At 35.3% G+C, this 15194-nt stretch overlaps 1 non-coding gene across 1 annotated transcript; it reads left to right on the top strand.

Moving 5' to 3' along the window:
* The first annotated feature begins 2675 nt into the window (after positions 1-2675).
* Positions 2676-2879, top strand: LOC125777959 (small nucleolar RNA U3). Its single transcript, XR_007422460.1, has one exon. It is a non-coding gene; the product is annotated as a small nucleolar RNA U3 (small nucleolar RNA).
* Positions 2880-15194: the final 12315 nt, after the last annotated feature.

Below are 15194 nucleotides of genomic sequence, written 5' to 3' on the forward strand. Positions count from 1 at the left end.
GCAAAGAAACCAACCACATGTGAGGAGTAACAGAAATAATTGGCAGACAAATTATCAGCCAACAAATATACCAAAAAGGTCATTTGAAAGTGCACAAATAAGCACACAACCTCAACCAAAAATTGAAAGAATCAATAATATTGGTGAGAACCATTTTTTAAGGGTAAATTCCGATTTGCCGTATGTTATTAAAACCGATACAAAAACTGGGCAAATCTTTAGAATTCTCATATATACGTGGGCAACCATCTCATATATACGGGCTGGAATTTATAATAATAAAAACCTTTTAGTAATTAAGAAGAAGGTTAGAACCATTCATGGTTCGACCATAATAAAATATTTTCATAATATCAATCTGTTTGGTATACAGGAACGTTTTTATGAAATTAACAATTTAGAGAGCGATCTTTTAATTGGAATTAATTTCCTAAATAAAATCGGAGCGACAATTGATATTCCGAATAGAAAATTGATATATGGGAATAATAAAACAGAGAAAATAAATTTTCCCAATGATTCAATTATACTAAACCCCTTGGGACAAAAAAGTCCGGAGGCACCCGTCAATGATAATATTAGCAAAAATGATACTAAGGATAGAAAAATTAATGAAGCAAATGCTCACAACACTTTAAAAATAAATAATGTGGAAATTTCTAATGAAGTTGCTGACGCATTGTCAAGACAAGTATTAAATAATTTAACTAGTTCATGTGAGTCGAGTGACTCAAGTGATTCACTAATAGAAACCCAACATTCTGCAGAAAGTAGCGATGATTACCAAATTTATGAAACAAAAAAACCTTTGAATCATTTTAAGCAACAGATAGTAATCGATAATGGAGCAAGAATTACTGTCTTAGAGACTATTTCTTCTTTTAATAAAAAACGTTTTTTAATTGAATATGACAGACCAGAAAATATAATTGGTATTTTAAAAGAATATATGAATCCGAAAGGTAGTTACAGGAATATTTTGCACACCTGAAGTGCTATATGCAATAAAAAACATTTTTAAGGAGACATTTCCCACGATAAAATTCCTATATACTAACTATTCCCTAATGATATATGCAATAAAGAAGATCAAGGATCGATAATCGAGCAAACACATAATAGAGCACATAGAAATTATAGGGAAAATTTGGCACAAATTAGGCAGCAATATTATTGGCCTTTAATGATAAAACAATTTAAACAGTACGCAAAAAATTGTAGCATATGTAATAGTAATAAATATGAAAGACATCCGAAACTAATTCCAATAGGAGAAGCACCAATACCAAACAAAGAGGGAGAACAACTCCATATAGATATTTTTTTCGCACAAAAGCTTAAATTTCTTACATGTATAGATTCATATTCCAAATTTCTAATCGTAAAATATATAGAAGACAAATCAAATTTAGAAGAAAAAGTTTTGGAACTGTTACAAACATTTCCAAATGTTAAAAGTATAGTTATTGATAATGAACCAGGCTTAAGTACGATACAGTTCAAGTCTTTAATGGAAAGGATTAATGTGCAAATTTATTATTGTACACCACGCCACAGCACAAGTAATGGCCAAACCGAAAGAGTTCATTCAACATTGATGGAAATCTCAAGATGTTTAAAGCAAGAACGCTGCTTAATTAGTAACTTTGAATCAATTATGAGAGCAGTTAAACAGTATAATAAAACAATTCATTCTGTAACAGGTAAACAACCTTGCAACATTTTATTTAATAAAGAGCCTCATGATAATATGAAAAATGTGTTACAAAATGCTCAAGAGAAAATGCTAGAGCATCATAACAAGAAAAGGCTTCTGAAGAGTTATCAGAAAGGAGATAGTATTTGTGAAAAAAATTTATGGGGAAAGAAATAAATTGAACCCCAAGTACAAAAGACAAGTAGTATTAGAAGATTTAGGAAATACAATTAAAATACAGAAACAGAATAATACATAAAGATAATATCAAATCTTAAATTAATATGCAAGAAAAAGAAATTTTTGTCTAAAAGTTGTCACATTTAAAAAGACTTCAATCAAAAAAATAATTATAAGTCAAAGATAATATAAAATGTATCTAGGAGTCAAATTTAAATAAATTGTACATATAAATTAAGATTTTAAAATGGAACTGTTTAAATTGATAAAATAGTCAATAGCCTCACGTACTATATCCCTTTGAATCGGGACGCTTCAATTTAGAGGTGGGGGAGTTAATACCACCAGTTCATATTACATGAACATATTCTTTATCTGTCATAAATATGTAACATGACACTTATGACCCATATGGTCCGTATTTAAACATTATATGTACTTTGCTAATACTGTCCGCCTTAGGTGGTCCAAAAATATAACTCATAGATTGTAAGATGAATCTTTCCACTTGAAACATATGTCCTACATATGTCCTATCTCAAGTGGATTGTAGATATACTTCCTAGAATGTAAGATTAATATTTGTATCTAGGCTTAAGCAAAATATTGTATTTAAGAAAAAGATAATAAAGAAAACGGCAGTCGACCACAGGCAGTTGCCCGTAGTTGCTCGTGGTTACTCAAAAACAAAACAATTTATTAATTTGCACACATTTTGCCGATAAGGAAGGAAGGGAGTAGCGTTTTTGACTGGCTAGCCTTTTACTTTTGGTTGAAATACTCTGCGTTGACCTTTGAAAAATTAAGACTATACAGGATTATTTCTGTAGTTAGTCTTAATTTACATTTTTTTGGAAATCGACCCGCGATGATGAGGTATATCGTTTTATCTGACAGCGTGATGTTTAAAAAATTCATTTCTTATTTTGTCTTCTGGCATATTAGAAATGATGTTTCTTCGAAAATCGTTCGCTTACAACGGATAAAACGACTTCTGAGTGGTGATTTTAATGAATAAATTCCTTTTGATTGAAATACTCTGCGTTGGCCGTTGAAAAGTTAAGACTATACTTCTCAGGATCATTCATTCCTTTCATTTCTTCAAAAAAATTAATGACCGTTAGAAATACGCATATTTGCATTATTTCGTTGTCATTTCCATATTCGTAGCAATAGAATTTCTATGGCATAAGTAAAGTAATGGCCGCCGATTGTCACCCCTTGCCGCTGTAGCAGCTTCGCTTACAAATATGCGTAAATATGTATGTATGTATGTATACGTATAATCGTGAATACATATCGACGCAGATTTTTGCGAGAAGCACCAGAAACTTGTGCAATTTATGATTTTTAGTTTTTGCCATCGTCGCGAAAAGACGACTTGTTGGCAAAGACATGCTCGGGGAGATGTTACGGACTCCGTGAAATCGTTTTTGTTGTAAAATTTACTACACTTGTTCCTCGCCAATTTGGCTGCCATATTGACTTGTGAAGATCAATTTTTTGTTGGTGACATATTCATATGTGTACGCATATGTATGTTTGTATGCTTGTGCATTATTTGTTCGGCAATGTATGCAAATAAATGTACATATAAGTATATATGAATGTATGAATTTGCAAGTCAATGCGCGCACATGTAATAAGTATATTGATAAGTGATGAAAATATGATTTCAATTTCTGAACGCGCACATGCGTATACATATGTACACTCATATGAGCATGTGCAGATACACAAGACAGGATAGAAGATGTATGCCTTTTAACATCGTATACTATACAAATAAATATTTTTCTTATGTATATTTATATTGCTGTGTAAATTTAATTTCTATTAGTGCAGAACAAATAATGCACAAGCATACAAACATATGTACATATGTCAAATAAATCGAGTAGACTTTAAAGTTGTATATAATCATCGAAAGCAGGTCCTTTATTATAAACATTTAACACTTAATAAATTAAAAAAAATAGTAATAATTAAAGTCACGTTCACTATGATACGGTTGTAGATATGCTTACAACCACAATCTTCTTTGGAAAATATCAAGGCAAATGTCTCACTACTTTCATAGGAAAATCTACCTACAGTCTTATGTTTTGCATAGTACTATTTAGACTTAGACAAAACCAGTAACTCTTCAAGGTATGTAAAAGATTGGAGACAGAAAATAGTCAAAAAAGTTGTGTTTACCCAAACCCACTTTAAAGATACGATTTGTGGCATACTTTTATGAGCGCAGAGACAAATTAGCCAATTTATCTTTTGCGAATTTAGTGATAACATTGTATGAATCAATTATTAAATAATGGAAATAAGTAATATACTAATTCTTCTATAAACTTCGGTATGTTTGATCCGAATGTGGTTTTTACATACTTTATTATACGAGTCCTCGTGACACCGAAAATAATTTTTTACATATAAATTCGGAAAATACGTAGCAATCCTTTGGTTGGGTTTGAAAAGAATATATAAGTTCAAAAAAGTTAACCAAAAGTTAACTTTTTAGAGTGGTACGTGGACGCTCAAAATCGGTCAACTTAGCCGAGTTTTCGCGAGTTAACTTTTGCGCGTTTATACTATATTTACTAGTTAAATTGAAGATATTTTAACAATCAAAATTAAACCTAAAATGTCTCATAGTTCTATATTTCATTATTCATTTAATATATAAATTCATGTATATTGGTCTGAAGAGTGTATCCCAAAATAAATTTAAAAAAAATATGTCTATAACAAATGCGTAGGTATATGATTGTGGGCACATGCATACAAATTAAAGCAAGTAAAGTATACATATGAGCACCTTATATTTATACCAACACTTTTGAAACAGGGAAAAGTCGATAAAAAGCCTCCACCATGACATTTAAAGCCATTTAAGGCCCCTTCAACTTTTGGCAACTTTGCAATTCTATTATTTTGTATGCTCCGAGTTAATGATGAACAAGTAAGGAAGGGCTAAGTTCGGGTGTCACCGAACAATTTATACTCTCGCATGATAAAGTGATAATCGAGATTTCATTATTCGTCATTTACATATTTTTTTATTTTGCTGTAAAATTAATTGGATTAGTAGTTCCTGAGATATGGTTTTTGGTCCATAAGTGGGCGACGCCACGCCCATTTTCAATTTTTAACTAAAGCCTGGGTGCAGCTTCCTTCTGCCATTTCTTCTGTAAAATTTAGTGTTTCTGACGTTTTTTGTTAGTCGGTTAACGCACTTTTAGTGATTTTCAACATAACCTTTGTATGGGAGGTGGGCGTGGTTATTACCCTATAGAGTTTGGCTGACATAGCTATAGTAGTTTCCGAGATATGTACAAAAAACTTAGTAGGGGGCGGGGCCACGCCCACTTTTCCGAAAAAAATTACGTCCAAATATGCCCCTCCTCAATGCGATCCTTTGTGCCAAATTTCACTTTAATATTTTGTGGGCGTGGCAGTGGCCGATTTTGCCCATCTTCCAAATTAACCTTCTTATGGAGCCAAAAAATACGTGTACCAAGTTTCATCATGATATCTCAATTTTCACTCGAGTTACAGCTTGCACGGTCGGACGGGCGGACGGATAGACGGACGGACGAACAGACAGACATCCGGATTTCAACTCCACTCGTCACCCTGATCATTATACCTTCACACACACACATTTCTTTTATTTTGCTATATATGTGTAGAGTTGTGTGGGTAAATATATACGAGCTATGCGTGTCACAATGATGTTGCAACGTATTTAAACGCCATTATGCTGCCGGTGAACACATTAATCCGTTTAACAAAGTTTTCGGCGGTGGCAGCATTTGGAACAGCTTGAAAAGGTGTTCCCCACAGACGAAGAGAATAAGATGGAATAAGGATTTGTTGGACATATGCCCACAACCTCCCACACAAACAAATAATTTTTAATACGCTTGTATAGGTATGTGTACATAAATGAATTTGTGTAGCATATTTAAAGGCGCTTGCCAACTTAAATTAAACAACATAAATAAATTTATCAGTTATGAAAATTACAAAAGCTTCGAGCTTAATTTGCTTTGCCTTTTGCTTGTCGGCGATAAAAAATAAAATAAACAAATAAAATTTTGATTGCTTGCTGTTGTGGTTGCGCAAAGTTGTGTTTGCGTGGCAGCTGTGCCAGTACTGTTATGTGCACTAACAAGAGCCATTTTGAACTTTTCGGTTTACAAAGTATTCAAAAACAATACAAGTAGTGTAATGTTCTGGGTGCAGAGAATTTAACTGTTGTCAGGGTTGCCAGCAATAGATTTCGGTGAACATTCCTCTGAAATTTTAAATGCATTACGTCTGAATTTAAGTGCTTTAACTGCAACGAACACGTCAATTGAAAAGTACTTGGTTTGACACATAGATCGCGCCACTATAATTAAATCCACATCAATTTAAGTTAACCGTAACCTTCAAAAGGCTCATGCCGAAAATACTGTTAAGTCTAAGGTTTATATTGATTAAGAATATTTTTACTCTGACCTAGGGAAATCAAGCATTGAAAAGTGGTTTAATAAGCTTGAACGAAGAAAAATGAGCTGCGAGGTCGGTGAAAGCAGTGGACGCCCTAAGTAGTCTGTTACCGACGAAAACATCCAAAACGTTCCCAATATAAGCTGGAAGCCCGTAAAGCGAAGTTCTTCTTGAGATTTGAGACTCTAAAGATACCAAAGAAATGTATTTGATATATAGTGAAAACATATTTCGGTATGAGAAAGTTCAAGTGAGTGTCGCGAAAGCTCACAATCCAACAAAAACAGCAACGAATTGCCGATTCTGAGGAGTGTTTGCAGTTTTTTAATCAAAATATAATAATTCAGAACTTTTGCGTCAATATGTGACAATGGATGAAACATGGCTCCATAATTTTACTCCGAAGTCAAATCGATAGTCAGCCGAGTGGACTGCACACGATCAACCCGCTCCAAAACGTGGAAAACAGCACCAGTTGGCTGACAAGTTTGGCATTGAAAAGTTGGATTCTATAGTGATTTCAAAAAGATTTGCTTCTTAAATTCGAATGGTTGAGTACAAATATCATTTAGATGATAAAGTTATTCCAATTTTAATTTAAATTAAAAAAAAAAAACAGTATTTCTTTTTAGACACTGATGGGTGTTTTTTGCGTTGTGTGTAGAAGCACAATCTTACTAGAAGATCTAATGCTCTCCATCGAAGAGAGTATTGCTTAATTTCCTGCCACCTTCCTAAAATAATCTATTGGTACACTTTTGCCCCTAATCCTTTCTAACAGAAGCAAAGAGGCCATTATAATAAGTGAATGGCGACCACGTTGGATGCTTGGAAGAAAATTTTTTGGGGTTCTGAAAGGGTTTGCGTAAATCTCGACATTTTGCTATTTTGCTTGTTAAGAAATTGTTCAATAGTGAATTTTTTTCTTCTGTAAAAAGGATACTTTCATGTGTGTTGGCCGTTGGTTACCCAATGCGTCGTGTGAAAGCGCGCAAGAATTTGTCTAGATAATCACAAATTTGAATTTTCTAGTAATTCAAAGAAACATTTTAACATTTCAAGTTCACGAAGGTAAACATATTATTAAGTAGAATCCAATTTTTACAAACGCAATATGTTGAAGAATTTCGCTTTGTTGCGGATTGGGGCTAGACGTTCATCCACCGGTGTGGATGACAGTACACGGCGACGGAATCTTTCTCCCACCACGAATCCCACACCGAATTTCCGCTCCTTTATATGGCCACTGTAGTAAATGCTACAAGGACCCACTCGTCTCAGTCCTTGTCCCGTCTATTGCATTTCTTGGACGGCGACGATGTCAGGCTTCACTCTAATGAGGTCATCAACCAGCTTGGCAGCGCCACTTTCCCAATTGAGGGTCTGGACATTCCAGGAGCCTGCCTGCTCTCATCCGAGGCTGTTTAAACTTTTTCATTGAGGGTGTTTTTTAAGTGTCGGGTCCCAAACCCAGCGCACAAACTTGCGTGAAACTTCTATACGTGATTTTATCCTCCATTTACTTTGGTAAAATGTGTGTGTATGCGTTTATGTGCTCCACTTTATATTGAAATAAATCTTTAGCTGCGTTTCCAACTGTAACTTCTGTTTCCATTTCTTGCGCATTTTGCAGCTACTTTATATGGATTATATTTTAAATGCACAAATACACACTAGAGACACAGAGGTATAGGCAAACACTCATCGCGTGAATACTTACTGTGAAGCGGAACGGTACTTCAGCGCACAAAAACTTCTACAGTGGAGGTTACGTTTTCTCTTTATATTTTTTGAAACCTTGAGATAAATGTTGTCCTATATTAAAAATCTTCTGTTTTTGTTCATACGCGTGCGTGAGTACATATTTATGTGCATGTATGTGAGCATAAATTGATGTCAAGTAGGCGCTCAAGTAAGCAGAAGCAGTGAGGACCTAAATGGGCAGCAATTGAAGTGCGAAAATCTGTAGTCGCTGTCATTATACTCACTTCACAGTTTCCAGCAGTAATCACTTCCCATAACTGCTAGCTCGCTTCCTCTCTCCGACTTTTCTAAGTTGTGCGACAGCTCAGCTAATTTAACGTGTGACGTTACCTTTTTACAACTATTGACTGAGATGTGTATGTTTGTGTATGTGCCTAACTATGACACTATTTAGTTGAATTTGGTTTAATTAGCTGGCGGGAGAGTGTATTAAGTGTACTTCGAGGGCTATGTGGGGGGTATGAGACATCTAAAGAGGTATTGTCAGTGGGACCACAGATTTTATTGCAATTCGCGTCAAACGTAGGCATCCTAAAGGATAACTTCTTCTCGTGGACTTCGTAGCGAAACACCATCTGGTATCGCAAAGGACCAAAACTGTTAAATGTGCGGCTCATTAGCCTACCAGTCTAACTTAACCTATATGTTATGACAAATATACAATTCAAAATTTAATTAAAGCGCAAACTGTCGCTAAAAGATTTCATTACGTTCTGGCAGTGAACGAGGGAAAGACGAAATATCTCCTGTCATCAAACAAACAGTCATCGCACTCACGACTTGGCTTTCACGTCACTGTTGACAGACATAACTTTGAAGTTGTAGATAATTTCGTCTATTTAGGAACCAGCATTAACACCACCAACAATGTCAGCCTGGAAATCCAACGCAGGATTACTCTTGCCAACAGGTGCTACTTCGGACTGAGTAGGCAATTGAAAAGTAAAGTCCTCTCTCGACGAACAAAAACCAAACTCTATAAGTCGCTCATAATTCCCGTCCTGCTATATGGTACAGAGGCTTGGACGATATCAACAACGGATAAGTCGACGTTGCGAGTTTTCGAGAGAAAAGTTCTGCGAAAGATTTATGGTCCTTTGCGCGTTGGCCACGGCGAATATCGCATTCGATGGAACGATGAGCTGTACGAGATATACGACGACATTGACATTAGTTCAGCGAATTAAAAGACAGCGGCTACACTGGCTAGGTCATGTTGTCCGGATGGGCGAAAACACTCCAGATCAGAAAGTATTCGACGCAGTACCCGCCGGGCGAAGCAGAGGAAGAGGAAAACCTGCACTCCGTTGGAAGGACCAAGTGGAGAAGGACCTGGCTTCGTTCGGAATATCCAATTGGCGCCACTTAGCGAAGAGAAGAAACGACTGGCGCGCTATTGTTAACTCGGCTATAATCGCGCAAGCGGTGTCTACGCCAGTAAAGAAGAAGAAGATTATTCTCCGAAAATTTTACTTGTTGTGTAATTGACACATGCCAACTCTTTTAAAACTGTTCTTACCTTCCAACTTATCTTTATAAGTCCGATTAAATTGATTTATTTTCCACTACGACTACTAGGGACCGCTATGGTCTTCTTCTGCTTAAGTTCAAATGAGTACCTACATATGTATGAGGCTATATGTTTAGAGTATGTGTGAGCATTGCAAAAATATCTACTTGTATAGATTTCAATGTCATCGTCAGTGATGGCGACAAACAAGGACACACAAGCAAATTTGCACAACAAAATTCTACAAAAGACTGTATAGAAATACAGAGAATGAACCATGCATGAACCCCATTCTTCAAACACTGGCAGAGACCTATAAAAAATTATCACTGCGTTTGTCGTGTGAATGATAAACATCTCATTTACATTTCAAGCGTATGCAAACTACACAACAGCAGATGACAGATGGTAGATGACAGACAAGCAACAATCTTTGACATTAACTCATACAAAGGATGCAAGGCTAAGAGAGCGGGGCGGAAGACGGGCAGGTAAGCATGTTTGTGGGCCGCATGGCTGGGAGTAGTGCCTGTGATTGTAAGTTGAGGGCTGCGAGTGAGTGAGCAGTGCGATAGGCTCGGTCGAACACTTTGTAGTTGCTGAAGAGACAAAAAATTCTAAAAACTCAAAAACAAACACGCTCAAGCGAACTTACAGTTGTAAAACAACAGATATGAAATAAAATGGCATGCCACCGGAAATGAGTGTACTCAACGGGTTGATAAAGAAAAAAGTGAAAAATTCAAATGGAGGTGTGATATTGTGTTATACTACTTACCATTCATTATGTTAACGCTTTCGTGACTTTCAACATCTAACCGCGTAATGCCTAGGAGACTATCATTGTAGAAAGACACGTCGAGTATAAATGGTATATGCGCAGCGAAGCATCAGTGGTCCAGCGCCGACTTCACTGGAGAGTATTTCTTGTCTGGTGTCCATGACAGAGAACTCGGTGAGCTTGTATCGCTTAACAGCGTTTTGTTTTCATCTTGGAAGTATTGCGCCATGCTGTAAATAGTGTATTAAAATTTTAATTAGAGTAGTATGTATGTTGGAATGTGTTTCGAAAAACCAGTGCACATATATGTACATGCATATATGTGTACAGAATGACTGAGCAGCTTCTACTGATCTCGCCTCGACATGGCAAGCAAATGTTTGAAGTGAGTGTGCATAATTTGTAGTAGTAGAAGTATTCTTAAATTGATTACATTGCATAATGTTTTAGTGAAATATATTTCTGATAGGCAAAAATATTAAATTAAGTGAGATTATTTAAGGGGATTACGAAGCAATATTGAGGAAAAGTAAAGCGGTAGACCACACAGAAACATTTTAAAAAATTTGTGTATAAGGTGATGCTGTGATTTCCTCACTTAAGACTATTAGTGTAATGTAGTAAATTAAGAAACAGACGTTGTAACGAAATTTTGTCAAGAAATTAATAAATCTTGAATACAAATTAATCAAACTATTAAATAATTATATAAATTTAAATCATTTAGCAGACTATCAGCAACTTTATCATTTTAAAGACGTCCTGTATTACAAGAGAGCAAAAAGAAAACACTTTACAAATGAAGAAGTTTTCATACAAGAACTTGATTTTCATCGTTCAGTTTATATGGCAGCTATGTACTATGTAGTATAGTCGTATAATATATCATATAGTAGTCTGATCCGGAAGATTCCTTCAATTATTATGGTGTTGTCTTAGCCAATATTGGATTAAATTTTTTATATACAAGAACTTTATTTTGATCGTTCAGTTTATATATCATGCTACTGTATTGCGATCTGAAAAATTTCTTCTGATATTGTAATTATGGTTTGTATAATAATTTACGCGAAATTTTGTGTTATACCTTGTCTGATGAAAAATATTTTCATACAAGAACTTAATCTTGATTGGCCGATATCTCCAGAACTAAGAAACTACTTGAACAAAAACTACTGAACAAAAGTAGTAAGATATTGTTCATAATTCTTAATTTAGTCTTTAAAATCTATGTCATTGCCCCAATAAACTTGTGACAACATTTTGCTCGCAACAAACAATTATCACCAAAGACCTTTTCCAACATTCTGAACATTTCGACATCTGAAATTTGATTCCGCACTCGAATTTAAAAGGAACTCCTTTGTTGAATGATTTCACTTCTCGTAAATATCGTCGAATGCACTTTATGCACTTCAGAAAGTCTGGCGTATACTAAACACTAATAGCGGGATTCTGTAACCAGTCTCTAGTCTCTATTTGAAACATTTTGAGGTAAAGTCTCAATTTGTGACTAGCCTCAAATTTGAGACCTGATAGTTAGCAGGTCACAAAACTAAAAAGAACTCTTGTCTGCCATTTTGAATATACTAAATAGAGATCATCATAGATATTAATCGATTGTCGTTTTTTTATATTTTGTAAGTAGCTCAAACACGAAAAGGTTAAAAATAAATCAATTTTACATAAATTTCGTAAATATTATGAAACAAGGTGAACATATATTTATATTTTTATTGATAATTATGTATTTTTACTATGTTAAAGAAAATGTAATATTTGTTATCGATTTAATTATTTTCTTTCAAGTGTAAAAACATATCTGAATGATGAAATGTAATAGATTCTGTGACTGTCACTTACAGAATAGCAAAATCGTCACAAGTCTCAAAAATTGTCTCTAACTTAAAATCTCAAATTTAGAGACTTGAGACAGTACCACAGTACAAAATCGCACGGTAAGTATTATTTTGATGTGACATTTGGCTCAGATATCGCATACAATAATAGCAACATAGAAAAATAATATTTCGATAAATTGGGTTTTGTGCGAAACTTAATTAAAAAGTCTTACGATATTTTGCTCACAGACTCAGCTGGTCACGCTGATCATTTATACTCGTATATAGTAAATAATCTTTAATCCGCTAAACCTAACCTACTCCCAACTCAGGACTCTCCCATGGAACCACCGATTAAGTATTACTTCGTGGGAGGGACAGGACATTTAAGTCTCCTCTATTGTGCGGACTGACGGACGCTTAATCTGTTGAAAAAATCTCAGTTTTGTCATTATGAAAGCAGACGCTTCGCTAACAGCTTTCCATTTCTCAGTCGATTGACACATGAGTGTCGCTAAATTGTCAACCGTAAAACGATCACCGAGTGTGGTTTTTAGTTTTTGCCTTGTATTCGAAAATGGAGGGAAATAAAATAATACATGTGTGGAGTCTTCCACATACTCCAATGTCATTGTGGAATCTGTAAAGGTAAGTATTTGGGTCAGATGAAAATCGTGGTCCCCATGTCGTCTGCTTATCCAAGATGGATGTCCGGTACAAATACGTGGGTCAAGCGCCTTTTGAATGAGGATTTCCACCTCTGTTGCCATATTTTGGTATTTTTGTTCCTCTCCTCTGTCTTTGTTGATACTGTTTTAGGCGCTGGGAGCTGTTATAATCGCTCGAGCTCATCTCCCTGGATATCAATTGACGGCATACTGGCTAATACTTCAACGTCGGTTGATATAGTCCGGAAAGCACTTTTTACTCGAATCGTAGAAAGCTTATATATTATATATGAAACTCTTTGCTTTTGCTATTAAGAATCGCCGCCTGGAATCACACCTCTATTGGTCATCATTCTCGATAGAGAATTATAAATTTTGTTCGTTTTATGAGGTGTTCCTTAAATTTTAATTTGGAATTCAGCTGCGGCTCTGAAGTAATCGCGCACTACCCTATGGTGAGCTCTATTCGTTCTTCCATCTTCCTAGTGCTTATGAGTAAAACTTTTGTTTTGTGCTCAGCCAGTTCCAGACTCAATGAAGAGATCCACTGGCGTAGACCATTTAAGCACTCATTGCATTTATTTCTTAGGTCGACTAATTGTTTAGCCACTGCTACCACTATGATTTGGTTGCTGTTTTCTTAGCAAATCGTCATAAATTAGTTTACATAATAGTGTGTCTAATACTGAAATTTGAGGTACTTCAAATGGAGTTGCTCCTGGTGCCTTCGTCCGTACCAAAAACCTTAGGAAGTATCGATGACTTCTCGTAGTGCGTAAGTAGTAGTTCTCTTTTATATAAAGCAGTATTGTCTCCTATATATAACGTCCGCCCGTGCAAGCTGTAACTTAAGGAAATATTAAGATATCTCGATGAAACTTGGTACAGACAGAACGCCATTAATTGAAAACGTATAAAATTCTGTAAATAAGCACTAACTAAGATATAAAACTGCAATATGTTGCAAATGCTCGCAGTAACAAGGAGCATCTGTGGGCCAAAAATCATAGGGGTCTATGGACGCTATGAAAGTGGCTGAAATCGAAAGTTAACCCCGTCTACAGTTAAAACCTACTAAAATTACGATGAATCAATGACTGATAAAATTTGAGGCCTGAGATGGTATGAGAGGGTTTTTTGTCCATCGGTGTATAAATTAGACGACGGGCGTGACAACCCCCACTTTTAGGGGAATTCACATATCTCGGAAACCGCTTGATCGACTTAGACTAAATTAAGTCCGTGGCATTTTTCTGATATCCCTATATCGCAGTGCGTAAAGGCGTGAAAGCGTATTACAACCACGCCTACTTCCTATATAGGACAATTTTAAATTCCATTTGATTATTTTATCTTCCAGTCTACAAATAAAGAGGCAGTTCATATATCAGGAATAATGTCTTTAGAATCTGGCACATTATAACTAAATATTCTCCTAATTCAACCACAACTGTTCTCGCCCCTAGATACCGAATGTGGGAACCCCTGAACCTGTAGTGGACTTTTGACAAAAAATGTCGGTAAATGTATGGAATATATAATTGAAAATTCAGAGAGAATCCTTTCCTGACCAACTCTGTGTGCCAAAAATGGGTGGAATCGGGTCAATACTTCCCTGAAGCCCCGTATACCACTGCCCCCCTTTACAATTTGAAAGAAAACAATTATTTCAAATTTAAATACAAAAGTACATATATATTTTTTAATAATTTTTTGTTTAATATTATTATAATTACAATGTATACAGTGCGAATAAAGAAAATTTCCTTGTGTAAAATAACTAAAAAGCATCGGCTTTGGACGGCCAATCACTCTAATAATAACACTATACAACACGTAAAATTACACTGGGGTGCGACATACATTTTCTAGTTAATTTGGGGTCGCTGATTACGAATATCAACATTAAAAAGCTGTGGTTTGTGGCGTGGCACGAAAAATAAAAAAACAGCCGTTCCTGTGACCTTTTTTGGTCAATGCATCATAAAAGATATTACTTTCAAGGTTTTGGCATATATTAAGCACTCGATTCGTAGAATAGTCGCCAGCGCTTAAAACTGTATATTCAATTATAAAGGTTTTAACTGAATATTCGAGATACAGGGAGAAAGATTATCGAAAATGAGATTCGACACATTTTAACAACCAATGAGTATATAGTTCCAAGTATTTGGACTTAATCTATAGCTTAGGCTTAGATCTAAACATTTGGTAAAAAAAACTCATAAACAATTAAAAAAAAACTCAACTATTTCTCTTG

Source organism: Bactrocera dorsalis, chromosome 3 (assembly GCF_023373825.1).
Source record: "Bactrocera dorsalis isolate Fly_Bdor chromosome 3, ASM2337382v1, whole genome shotgun sequence".
NCBI classification, from domain to species: Eukaryota; Metazoa; Arthropoda; class Insecta; order Diptera; family Tephritidae; genus Bactrocera; species Bactrocera dorsalis.